Source organism: Delphinus delphis, chromosome X, assembly GCF_949987515.2.
Source record: "Delphinus delphis chromosome X, mDelDel1.2, whole genome shotgun sequence".
Lineage (NCBI taxonomy): Eukaryota > Metazoa > Chordata > Mammalia > Artiodactyla > Delphinidae > Delphinus > Delphinus delphis.
The window spans coordinates 14,745,010-14,757,026 of record NC_082704.1 but is presented as its reverse complement, the minus strand read 5'-3'; the positions used below and the strand labels follow the sequence as shown (position 1 = coordinate 14,757,026).

General features: G+C 41.5%; 1 protein-coding gene across 1 annotated transcript in view; it reads right to left on the bottom strand.

The window, feature by feature from the left end:
* The window catches only part of GPC3 (glypican 3), a 444,448-nt gene that overhangs the window by 166,980 nt on the left and 265,451 nt on the right, over positions 1-12,017 (bottom strand). The gene's annotated exons all lie outside the window — the stretch shown is intronic.

Sequence of the window (12,017 nt, the reverse complement as noted above, 5' to 3'; positions counted from 1 at the left end):
AGCACAGTCTATTCAGAGACTTCCTAAGATGAAAATGCTCTTTCTCTATAGTGAAGTACACATTTGAGAGGACCCTCCACACAGAACTTACGTTACTGATACCTTTCAATGACACTTGATATTTATCCCTATGAAGTTCACAAATGGTAACTGCCAAGTTTAGGAAAGTCTGGTGAAGGAAGTGAGGGGTGTGACAGATGTGTAGAGTAGTCTGTTAATAGAAGAGCGACCTCCTGCGCACAAAGTGCTCCTGATTCTTCTGAGCATTTTGTTAACTCTTTTTTCAATGATATAAGTTTCAGGTGTACAGCATTATAATTTAAAGCTTAGGGCTTCCCTGGTGGTACAGTGGTTGGGAGTCCACCTGCCGATGCAGGGGACATGGGTTCGTGCCCCAGTCCGGGAAGATCCCACATGCCGCGGAGCGGCTGGGCCCGTGAGCCATGGCCGCTGGGCCTGCGTGTCCGGAGCCTGTGCTCCGCCACGGGAGAGGCCACAACAGTGAGAGGCCCGCGTACCGAAAAAAAAAAATTATTAAAGCTTAGCTCTTTTATACTCATATAGTAATGATAACAATGGCATCAGCTCTCTTACTTTTCTCAATTCTAAATGATTGATTTGGTTAAACTACTTGGAGATTTGCTATTTTTTTCACTTTTGGTCAAAAGCCTGAATGAACTTCTGTATAAATAAGTATGAATATTAACACATGTCTCCCTTGTGCCAGACACTATGCTGCATTTCTTTGTGTGTTATTTTACTAAGGCAAAGGGCTTTTCAATTCATAATCAGATTCCAACAGCCCCATTTTATAGCTGAGGAAATTGAGGCTCAGAGGAGTTAAGTGACTTGCCTAAGACAAATAGGCAGTGGATTCACTGTCTGACTTTGAACCCATTTGTCTGACTTCAAAGCTAACGCAATATCACCTTCTGAGAAGATGATGCTTTATTTTCAGTTGCTTACATTCTACATTTTGTGGGGGAAAAAAAAAGAATTCCCAGTTCTCAAAAACATAGCCAACATAGCCACGGTGAAAATATAGATTGTATACTTTAGGAAAAATACTAGAAATACCTTGTGAAAACAAGGGTTATATCTTTGTCACTTCTGTACCTCCATGGAATTCACACTGGATTTTGTACACTTAGGTCCTTAGTAAAGACAAATTAATTGAAGTGAACTGAAGGAAAATCCTCGTGTCCAATCTGGCACACCATTCCACTGACAGGACATGGGCTCTGAGTTGTAATCCCAGCTTTTGGATTCCTGAAGATAGCCCTGAAATATTCTCTAAGTTATGTATCTCTTTATAAAAGCATAAATGGCACTTGGCTTGTAGAGCTTTGGAAAGTTATCCATATATAAATACATTTTTGAATTAGAAAAAAATCTAGAATCAGCAGTAGCATCACCTTTTATGAAAGACAGTAGCTATAGTATGATATTCAGACAACTACTTCTGAATAGTTTATCTTAATGGGAATGAAACAAAAGTTGCAGACACTTTAAAATATTCCATTTGGTTTTGGAATGTATGATACTGAATTTTGCAGATGTGTTTATGTAACGCTATTTGACTTGGGCTAATATTAACTTTAAATGAAGAATCTGCAATCTCTGAATTTGCCCTACTTGGTAGCAGTCTGGTAGGGTACTTTAGGTAGCAGACTGCCCGGCTGTACTGCGGAGTTAACTTCCAATCACTTCCAAAGCACGTAATGCAGCTACAAATAACTGAGGGTAGCCTGTACATCATAAAATTATGTCCATAGACACATATGTGTTTCTTTGTTAAACTGCAGGTGAGCATTCATGGAACAAAACCTTGATTTTTCCTTCCATGAATATCTATTTGTGACTCTGTGAACATACATCAATGTGAGAGTCTATTTCAGCAGGATCAAAGTATTCTTCATCAGCACGTTCGGGAGCACAGGACATATTCCCTTGACTGACACCTGTTCCAAATCCAGCACCAGAATCAAAATCTTTCACACATCTTTCACAGTAACTTGCCTACTTGCAACCCACAGCTGTGAAATCTCCCTCCCCATTGAAAGACCGCCCCTTGTATCAGTGAATACTAACTGGAACCCAGCAAGACTTTAAAGTTTTTAGCCCCTCCCAATCTACTGGAAAGGGCTGCAACTGAGGCAAAAGCAGGAAGGTAAGAACAAATGAGAATGTAGCCAGCCTGCAGTCTGACCCTTCTTCCCAAGCCACCCAATGTGGCATCATCAAGCCGACTTCCCAAGGCTCTGTGTGGGATAAGGGGCAAACAATGGTATCCTGCCAACACCCCCATCTGAAATCTGCCACGTCTTATCAGACAGCCTGTATTTTCTTCCACAAATTTACCATGAAGCAAATTCTTCTCATATACAAAGTATTTGTCATGTAGACACCCCCTTTGGGCCCTTCTCTCCACATCTTTTTCCTCCACACTGTGTGAGCTGTAGGTGAATATTACGAGCTTATTCTGAGAAGTGGACACAAAGAGAAAACATAATTTACAAAGAGGTGGGGTATTAACATTAAAGAGGTCCTTTCATCTTTATACTTGGGAAACATCAGGCTATGCTGGGAGACCTGGGTCTTATTCTACAGCTGTACTTGCTAAAGAAGCCAGCCTCCCAAGTGGCATTTGAGAAATCAGTATCCTGCCCAGGAGTTTTAGGCTCTTAAATAAAAAATGCAATCCAATTTCCTTTCACTGACTAATGTACCTAGTCAAGGATACCTCTATCTTTAAATTTAGTTAGTTGGACTGAATTTATTGGACAGAAAGGTGTCCCTATCAATAGACCTGGAATATAAAACCTTTTCGTTTTCCGTGAACTGTGATTCCTAATGGTGCCTTTATATATGTGCCAGAACCTGTGGCAGGGAAAGCAACAGTGCTCTGAAGTGTTATAAGACCTTGAAGTGTTATAAGAACGCAGGGCCTCTGACCATATCCAGGCCAGCAATTCATTCTAGTAACCCTAGCAGCATTCTTCTCTAGGCAGGGTCCAGAAGCACTGGCTTTATACACACATGAGGAAAATACACCGCTGGGCCCAGCAAGGTAAGTAAGAGCCCGGTAGACTGGACATCAGGAAGCGCAGCCTACAATCCCACTTCTACCTCTCACTCACAGAAGGACTTCCTTTTGACCTGCTCCCACAGTTTCACTCCACTCTGGTCTCAAACAAAAGAGGAAGATATGGTATCTGAAGTGCCATATTTTATTCTGGGCTCCTTTGAAAAAGGGAGGGAGGAGTTACTTTGCAAGTAGAGTATGTTACCAAAGATTCTGAAACCGTGCCAAGCATTTGATGCAATTCACGCATGCGCCCCATAATTGACATGTCAAGCTACGCCACTGGTTACATTCATCCTCGGACCCCCATTCATCGTTGGTTCTAGGAACTCTCAGGTGACAAAAACTCAGACTTGATCTTTCCCTGAGGATGGCTGAGCAGAGAAAGTGAGCCTGTATTGTAAGCTTCTCATCAACACCAACACCTCACTCCGCGCGAATGCTTCACAGAAAACGTCTACATCCATTCTCCATTCTCTCCGGTGAGTCCTACAACAACCCTCTGACGCATACAGTGCAGGTATTATTGACCCGATTTTAGAGATAAGGAAAGAGACTCACAGAGGTTAAGGAACCGAAACAAAGTCAAATGGCTAGGAAAGGGCAGAGCTGGGACTCGAACCCAGACCTGTCTGACTTTAAAACCTATGTTTTTCTTTGCACTTTTTCCCCCTATGCCATGGGTTTCTGTCAAGAGGATAGACTCTGGGACTCCCAGTATTGGGTGTGGCCCAGTTCTACAGTCCTGTGGACATCCCATCCATAATTGGAGAAAGATAATGATTATGAGGACTGTAAAACTGTACTTCAAAGAAGGGCTGGTTATTAAAGATAAACAGAAAACTGGCACCCAATTTTAACCTAAGTTTCAGGCAGTATTGCTTGTGGAATGATGTAAACTCTTTGACCCACCAGGCAAGAGCGATTTCATAACCATACTAAAGCACTGGATGTCAACTTCTGTGGGCTGTGAGAAAGGTGGTTCTCAAGTAGGCCCAGGCTGCTGCCTGCAGGATATCCCTGGACCCAGCCTCCTGCCTACAGGATATCCCTGGACCCAGCCTCCTGCCTACAGGATATCCCTGGACCCAGCCTCCTGAAGTCACATTCTTGCATTGGCTGCAAAATCTTCTGTAATTTCTACAATTTACCCCAGGGCTCGTCTGACGTCTGGCCTGAGTATATTCTCTATAGTTTCCCCCCAAAAGGAGATTCCAGGTTGATCTTATGCTTACAAAAATAAAACGGGTTTAAGCTTTTAGCTATAAGAGGCAAAAAGATTAGAAAATGGGGGGGGGGTGCAACTACATTAAAGAGTATCTCTGACTCTCTCCTACTGTTGTTTTTTTTTTTTTTTTTTCCCAGTACGCGGGCCTCTCACTGTCGTGGCCTCTCCCACTGAGGAGCACAGGCTCCGGACGCGCAGGCTTAGCGGCCATGGCTCGCGGGCCTAGCCGATCCGCGGCATGTGGGATCCTCACAGACCGGGGCACGAACCCACGTCCCCTGCATCGGCAGGCGGACTCCCAACCACTGCGCCACCAGGGAAGCCCCGACTCTCTCCTACTCTTAACTAGCCCTAAAAGATCTACTCTGCTCTCAATTTAAAAATCAGATGTACGACTTTACATTCTCCTTCTCAAGAAGTAGATAAGAGGGAAGTGTGTGTGTATGTGAGTCTGTGTGTTCTAACTTATATGGCCCATAATAGAAGAGGGACGGGGAAGAAGAGGAGGAAGGAGAGGAGGAAGCAGAAGTGGAAAGAGAAAAGTTCCCATCCCTAAGTCTGTGGCAGGAGAAGACCCAGGGACACACCAGTCTGCCCTCAGAAATCTGACAGCTTTTGACAGGGAAGATGGGTGTCGCACTGAATTGTACTCAGGGAGCAGTACAACTCGTTCCCTCTCAAGAGCTGTACCTGAGGCCACCAAGACTTGAGGACCTCTAGAGGACCTTTTCAGTTTTATTTAATTATACAATAACTATTCTGCTAGAATCCAGTTGATGACTGTGGTACCAAGGAGTGCTTTTCTGAGAACTGTTGCTAAATAACTGATATAAATTTAGACTTTGATCGCCAATGGATTCATCAAAACCCTGAAGAATTAAAAATAAAACTTCCGGCTTCTACAGACAAGTGAAACTAGACTAGGCATGAAAGAACGTAGACCTTATCACCTAGACTCCATCTTATTTTTCCCGGGGACCCCAGTGGACTTTGCCGGAGACACTGTGGGTGTGCTCTAAAAGAAAAGAGAGACACAGGATTATTAAGGGTTGCACGACTGGATGATGGTAGAATGCTACAGATTTTCCTCTTTCTCACTGCCCTTGGCTCAGCAGAGGGTAACTGGAACACCATAATGACATCTACTGTCATACCATCTTCCTCTGGATGACACACAAGAGAAAGGAAGGACCTTCAAGATGGCGGAGGAGTAAGACGTGGAGATCACCTTCCTCCCCACAAATACATCAAAAATACATCTACATGTGGGACAACTCCTACAGAACACCTACTGAATGTTGGCAGAAGACCTCCGACTTCCTAAAAGGCAAGAAACTCCCCATGTACCTGGCCGTGAGGCTGACAGGGTCTTGGTGCTCCGGCCGGGTGTCAAGCCTGAGCATCTGAGGTGGGAGAGCCGAGTTCAGGACACTGGTCCACCAGAGACCTCCCGGCCCCACGTAATATCAATCGCCGAGAGCTCTCGAAGAGATGTCCGTCTCAACACTAAGACCCAGCTCCACTCAATGACCAGTAAGCTCCAGTGCTGGACGCCCCATGCCAAATAACTAGCAAGACAGGAGCACAACCCCACCCATTAGCAGAGAGGCTGCTTAACATCATATTAAGTTCACAGACACCCCAAAACACACCACTGGACTCAGTTCTGCCCACCAGAAAGACAAGATCCAGCCTCATCCACCAGAACACAGGCACCAGTCCCTTCCTCCAGGAAGCCTATGCAACCCACTGAACCAACCTTAGCCACTGGGGACAGACACCGAAAACAACGGGAACTATGAACCTGCAGCCTGCGAAAAGGACACCCCAAACACAGTAAGTTTAGCAAAATGAGAAGACAGAGAAACAGGTAGCAGATGAAGGACCAAGGTAAAAACCCACCAGACCAAACAAATGAAGAGGAAATAGGCAGTCTCCCTGAAAAAGAATTCACAGTAATGAGAGTAAAGATGATCCAAAATCCTGGAAATAGAATGGAGAAAATACAAGAAACATTTAACAAGGACCTAGAAGAACTAAAGAGCAAACAAACAATGATGAACAACACAGTAAATGAACTTAAAAATTCTCTAGAAGGAATCAATAGAAGAATAACTGAGGCAGAAGAATGGATAAGTGACCTGGAAGATAAAACAGTGGAAATAACTACCACAGGGCAGAATAAAGAAAAAAGAATGAAAATTGACAACAGTCTCAGAGACCTCTGGGACAACACTAAATGCACCAACATTGGAATTATAGGGATCCCAGAAGAAGAAGAGAAAAAGAAAGGGACTGAGAAAATATCTGAAGAGATTATAGTTGAAAACTCCCCTAATATGGGAAAGCAAATAGTTAATCAAGTCCAGGAAGCACAGAGAGTCCCATACAGGATAAACCCAAGGAGAAACACGCCAAGACACATATTAATCAAACTATCAAAAATTAAATACAAAGAAAAAATATTAAAAGCAGCAAGGGAAAAACAACAAATAACACACAAGGGAATCCCCATAAGGTTATCAGCTAATCTTTCAGCAGAAACTCTGTAAGCCAGAAGGGAGTGGCAGGATATATTTAAAGTGATGAAAGGGATAGACCTATATCCAAGATTACTCTACCCAGGAAGGATCTCATTCACACTCAACGGAGAAATTAAAACCTTTACAGACAAACAAAAGCTAAGAGAATTCTGCATATGTGATAGCATACAGTATTTATATATACTACCAAATGTAAAATAGATAGCTAGTGGGAAGCAGCAGCATAGCACAGGGAGATCAGTTCGGTGCTTTGTGACCACCTAGAGGTGCGGGATAGGGAGGGTGGGAGGGAGCGGCAAGAGAGGGGGGGATATGGGGATATATGGTAAGTATAGCTGATTCACTTTGTTATACCGTAGAAACTAACACACCATTGTAAGGCAATTATACTCCAATAAAGATGTTAAAAAAATAAAGTTTTAAAACGAGATTTAAACATAATCTATCATGATATTCTCCTGTAAAAATACTTAATAGATAAAACAGATATATTTGTATCTTAAGTCTTATTTTTAAAAATATATATGATTTTAAAAGTTCTGGTAAAGCTTTAAGTGCATTTGAAAACTTGAAATTATGCTACTTCAGAAATATTAATTTACTTAATAAAAAAATAAAACTTCCTCTATGTTTATGCAATTTAAATATCAATTCTGACCCTGCGGTCCACTCTGGAGGAATATTACCTGTGGCATTTGTTTTAGGGTACCTTGGGGTTGGGGGTAGCGTAGGGTGGGAATGCCATACATTTCCAGTTAGAATAAAATAATGAACTTCAGTTCATTCTGTTAACTTTTCTATTGTATCATTGTTCAGTTTCACTTAATTAAATCTTGAAAGTTTAAAAACAAAATATACATTGAAATTATGTGATATACAACATAAACTTTTAAATAGTAGCAAGCTGCCATTTAACAATTCTACAGGTATAATAAAAATGCTAATATATGTTAATGCTTAGTCTGTGGTTAATGTTTTGTCTTGTTAATTTCCCCAGGGCTTTTATTACTGATTTAAATCTGCCACACTACTCAACTGATTGCACTGCTTCCACAAACTGCATGGAAGTAGCTCAAATGAATACTGATTAACAGAAATGTACAAACATTTGGCTGGGCGAACCATTCTTATTATATGCTTGTAATAATTACATACGTTTTCGTACAATGAGATGGGCATGGCAGGCAGTTTCCACTCATTTATCCTCCAGAAAATATGCGTATGAGTATTAAATTAATTTATAACCTTGTACTTCAGTAGGCACATCATTATTAATTATCTATTGATTGGTCTGGATATAGAGCACAGAGGATAATGAACAGACCTGGTAACAATGTAAGCATTTTATCCCCCCAGAGATCTGCTGTGACTCATCATTAATTGCATGACCATTAAAATAAAAGTTCACTAATAATCTGTAATGCATTCTGAACCAAGCTATTTTAAGGAATCAGGTGCCATTGTCTGAACATTCCGTTCAAGTCAGCTCTTTTCAATGAACTGGAATGTTTTTTAAAAGGAACCAATGTCCTACAGATCAATCTGCTGTTAAATTGAACTATAGCACTACACTACGGCGAAAAGAGCACACAGTTGGAGTCAGGAGACCTTGGTTCCAGTCCCAGCTCATCCTCTTACCATTTCAATAACTCTCGATCAGTCTTTTAATCTCCTTCAAACTCAGCTTCCTCACCTGAAAACCGGAGATAATAACACCTGCCGTACCTGGCAGAAGTGTGAGGATCAAATAAAATAATGGATGAAAGTGTAATGTCTCCCACATCCAGATAGAAATCTGACTCATTCATTCTCTAAGAGGGAACTGCTTACCTTCTGCAGCCCACTTTTTGTGTTAGAGTCCTGGCTCAGCTGGTCAGGTACATAGCTAGCTGTAAGTAATATTTGGAGGAGTTCTTTTAAAGGGGAACTTTGGGAAAACAGTGCAAGTATTTGCTGAGACTGTGTTCCCACTCTGAAAGGGAGCCATATTGAGTTTGCCCACATCGTTCATGCGTCACAGTCTGATCTGTCTTGCTCTGGGACACCTGGAATACCCCCTTCTGTTCTTCAGGGCTCTAGTTACTGATGGGTGGTACGTGATCTTTGCCAGTTACCCTGTGCCTCTAACCTGTTTGCTTGTGTCCATGGAAATGAATGCTGTGGGGATGGGAGAAAGGTTTTAAAAAATCCTTTTGTGGAAGAGACTTGCATTTTACTAATGTAGAGCTGCCACAAGTGGATTCTGAGCAGGAAATAGAACCCTGCATGGGTGCCTAACGCTTTCCATGCAATACCAATCCCTTCTCGGCACCAGGAGCCCAGGACATTATTGCTTAATCACATATGACAAATACTGTGGAGGTTAAAAGAGATCTTCATGTAGTCAATAAACTCTTTACTGAATTCAAACACCACTCCTTCAAATGTACGCATCTGCTTGTGTTCCCTGTCCCAGTGAAAAGGAATCGTCACCCACTCAGTGGTGCAAACCGGAAGAAACTGAAGCGTTTCTGGTAAATTCTCCCTCTCCCTGACTTCTCTACGTCCAGCCACAAAGTCTTATTTTTCTCTCTTATAAATAACTTTTAAACTTTTGTACTTTTCTCCATACTCAGGCTTAGGATATCATTAACTCTTAGAGTGGTGCTTCTCAAACTTTAATATGCATACAAATCACCTGGCAATCTTACCCATCTAGATTCACACACAGTAGACCTGGGCCAGGTCTGAGGTGAGTAGCAGGGCCCTAGGGCGGTGGTTCTCAAAGTGTGGCTCCAGAACAAGCAGCAATCAGTCTCACCTGGGAACTCATTTCAAATGCAAAGTTTGAGGCCCGACCTTAAATCTGCTGAATCAAAAGTGCTTGGAGTAGGGTCTGGCCACCTGTTTTAAATAAACCCTCCAGGCGATCTGATGCACCCTCCAGTTGGAAAACCACCACTACACAGACCATCCCGACATCCTCTTAATTGGTCTCCCAAGCTCCACTTTTGACCTCTTCCAATTCATTCCTACTAACAGCAGTTCTCTGAGATCCTCTCAGGAGGGCCTAGAAGTCAAACCTATTATCATAAAAATACTGACTTTATTTGCCCTTTTCAGTCTTATTCCCTCACAAATATATAGAGTAATTTTCCAGAGGCTTCATGTTGTGTAATGACATCCTTGCTCTGGAATATGTGTTTGTGTATTCTAGAATTTTCTAAGATAGCAGCTTTAGGGCACGAGTATATATCTTTTTCAGAGGTTAATTTATTCTCAGTCCTTAGTGCTCTCTCATTGGCTACTTAGATTATGCCTACTGTAATTTTTCTAACTTCATTATCATTTAATAAATTATTTTAAAATCTTGAAGGTTCGTGTCTATGTTATGCTACTCATAAGTAAATACAGCTTGTAGTCTTATTTGCAATATTTAAACATTTTTTGAAAAAATCTAAGTTTTAAGATTAACTATAACTTATTATTACAGATTAGACTCTAAGAAACAAAAATACGACAAAAGCTCATTCCTTTGGCCTTATAGACACTAGTAATTCATCTGTCTGATTCAACAGAACATTTCAGAATAGTATTGTAGTGTGAGCTAACTTGTAGAGTCATCTTGAAAATCATTCAGCGTTTAAAGAAAAATTAAATATTTAAAAGTAATGTTATGAGATCTTTAAAAGCCAAAATTATTTGTTGCAGTTTTTCAAAATAGAAATGGAAAAGCAACTGAAACATAGTATAGGGTAAGCCACTGTAGTACAGTCGCTGGAGACCTACACCTAGTAGCAGAGAACTGTAGAGGAAATCACACCACCTTCCAGTGAAAGGGGCTAACTCACCAAGTTAAAGATTTAGCTGACAACATAAACATGGAGTCAGTATCTCCCCAGCAGAATTGTGGTTTTGCCTTTCAAATGGACAAATCTATAGATACGAGCTGGACTTGCTGTTTTGCTTGTATCCATTCAGTATCAGTACCAACTAATCATTGAAAAAGATCTATAATATGAGAGCTTGGGGAAAAAAACATGAGTGGTGCTGAAATATTCAGGATTGAGTAATGCTGTTGAAATTCATGATTTATCCTCAAAAATGTGAGGACATTTACACTGACGGTGCAAAAGATACGGCAGGTGAAACTGCTGGCACCTTAGCGTGAGTCAGGATAGAGTTACCAAACTCTCATAGTAGTCATTGTATTTTTCACTGCTAAGCACTCCCAGTTCTTAAAAAAGCCAGTTTCACTTAAGAATGTACTTGAAGAAACAGTAAAAATTTTAGTAAATGTTGACCCTTGACACGTCTTTTTATTATTATGTGTGAGAAAATGGGAAGTATGCCTAAAGTACTTCTGCCTCGTACTGCAGTATAATGGTCAAATAGAGGAAAAGCCCATGGCTGACTGAGTTATGAGATGAACTAGACACGTTTTTCATGAAACATTATTTTCACTTGAAAGACCGACAAGCAAACTACTGTTAACAAACTTAAGTATCTGGCAGGCATTTTCTTGGAAAGGAGCAAAGTGAGCCGGTTACTTTAAAGAAAACTGACACTTTGTAACCAATGATAAAATTTGCACTATCAGGGTTTCCAGTTCCACATATAAGGAACTTGGAAGTTGCCACTCCATCCTAAAAACAAGTAAGAAGCTAAACCGACGGAAAAATCAACTCTTCCTGGATCTATAAGAGGGGAGAGATGGTAAAACCACTGCCACCAAGACTGGAGACACAGTCAGACAAATACAGGGGGTAAGGGCTTACCGGAGCAGAAGCTGCCTTGGGAGCCAGTGCTGGCGTAGGAAAACGAACTGTAACCGACAAACTGCTGGAGGCTCAACGAAGACAACTCTGAAAGTTAAAATCTCCACAATGTTGCGAATTTTACATTCAGGAGCTTGACCAGATTCCCAGAGTAAAAGAATCCCAGAGTAGATATCTGAGAAAAATTCCCTCATGCTCCCAGCACCGGGAGGAGAAAGGAACCATTTTGAAATACACCAGAGCACTGTGTTCTTCTCAACAAGGCCTGTCCTCAGGAGAAACTGGTTAACCAAAGCCTAATCTGCTAGAGTATTTTCAGAACCTAACTCACCTGGGGAAGGGAAATAACCAACTCCAGCCCACTCTAATCATCCTGTCCCACCTAATAGTGGAGGTGGAATTAA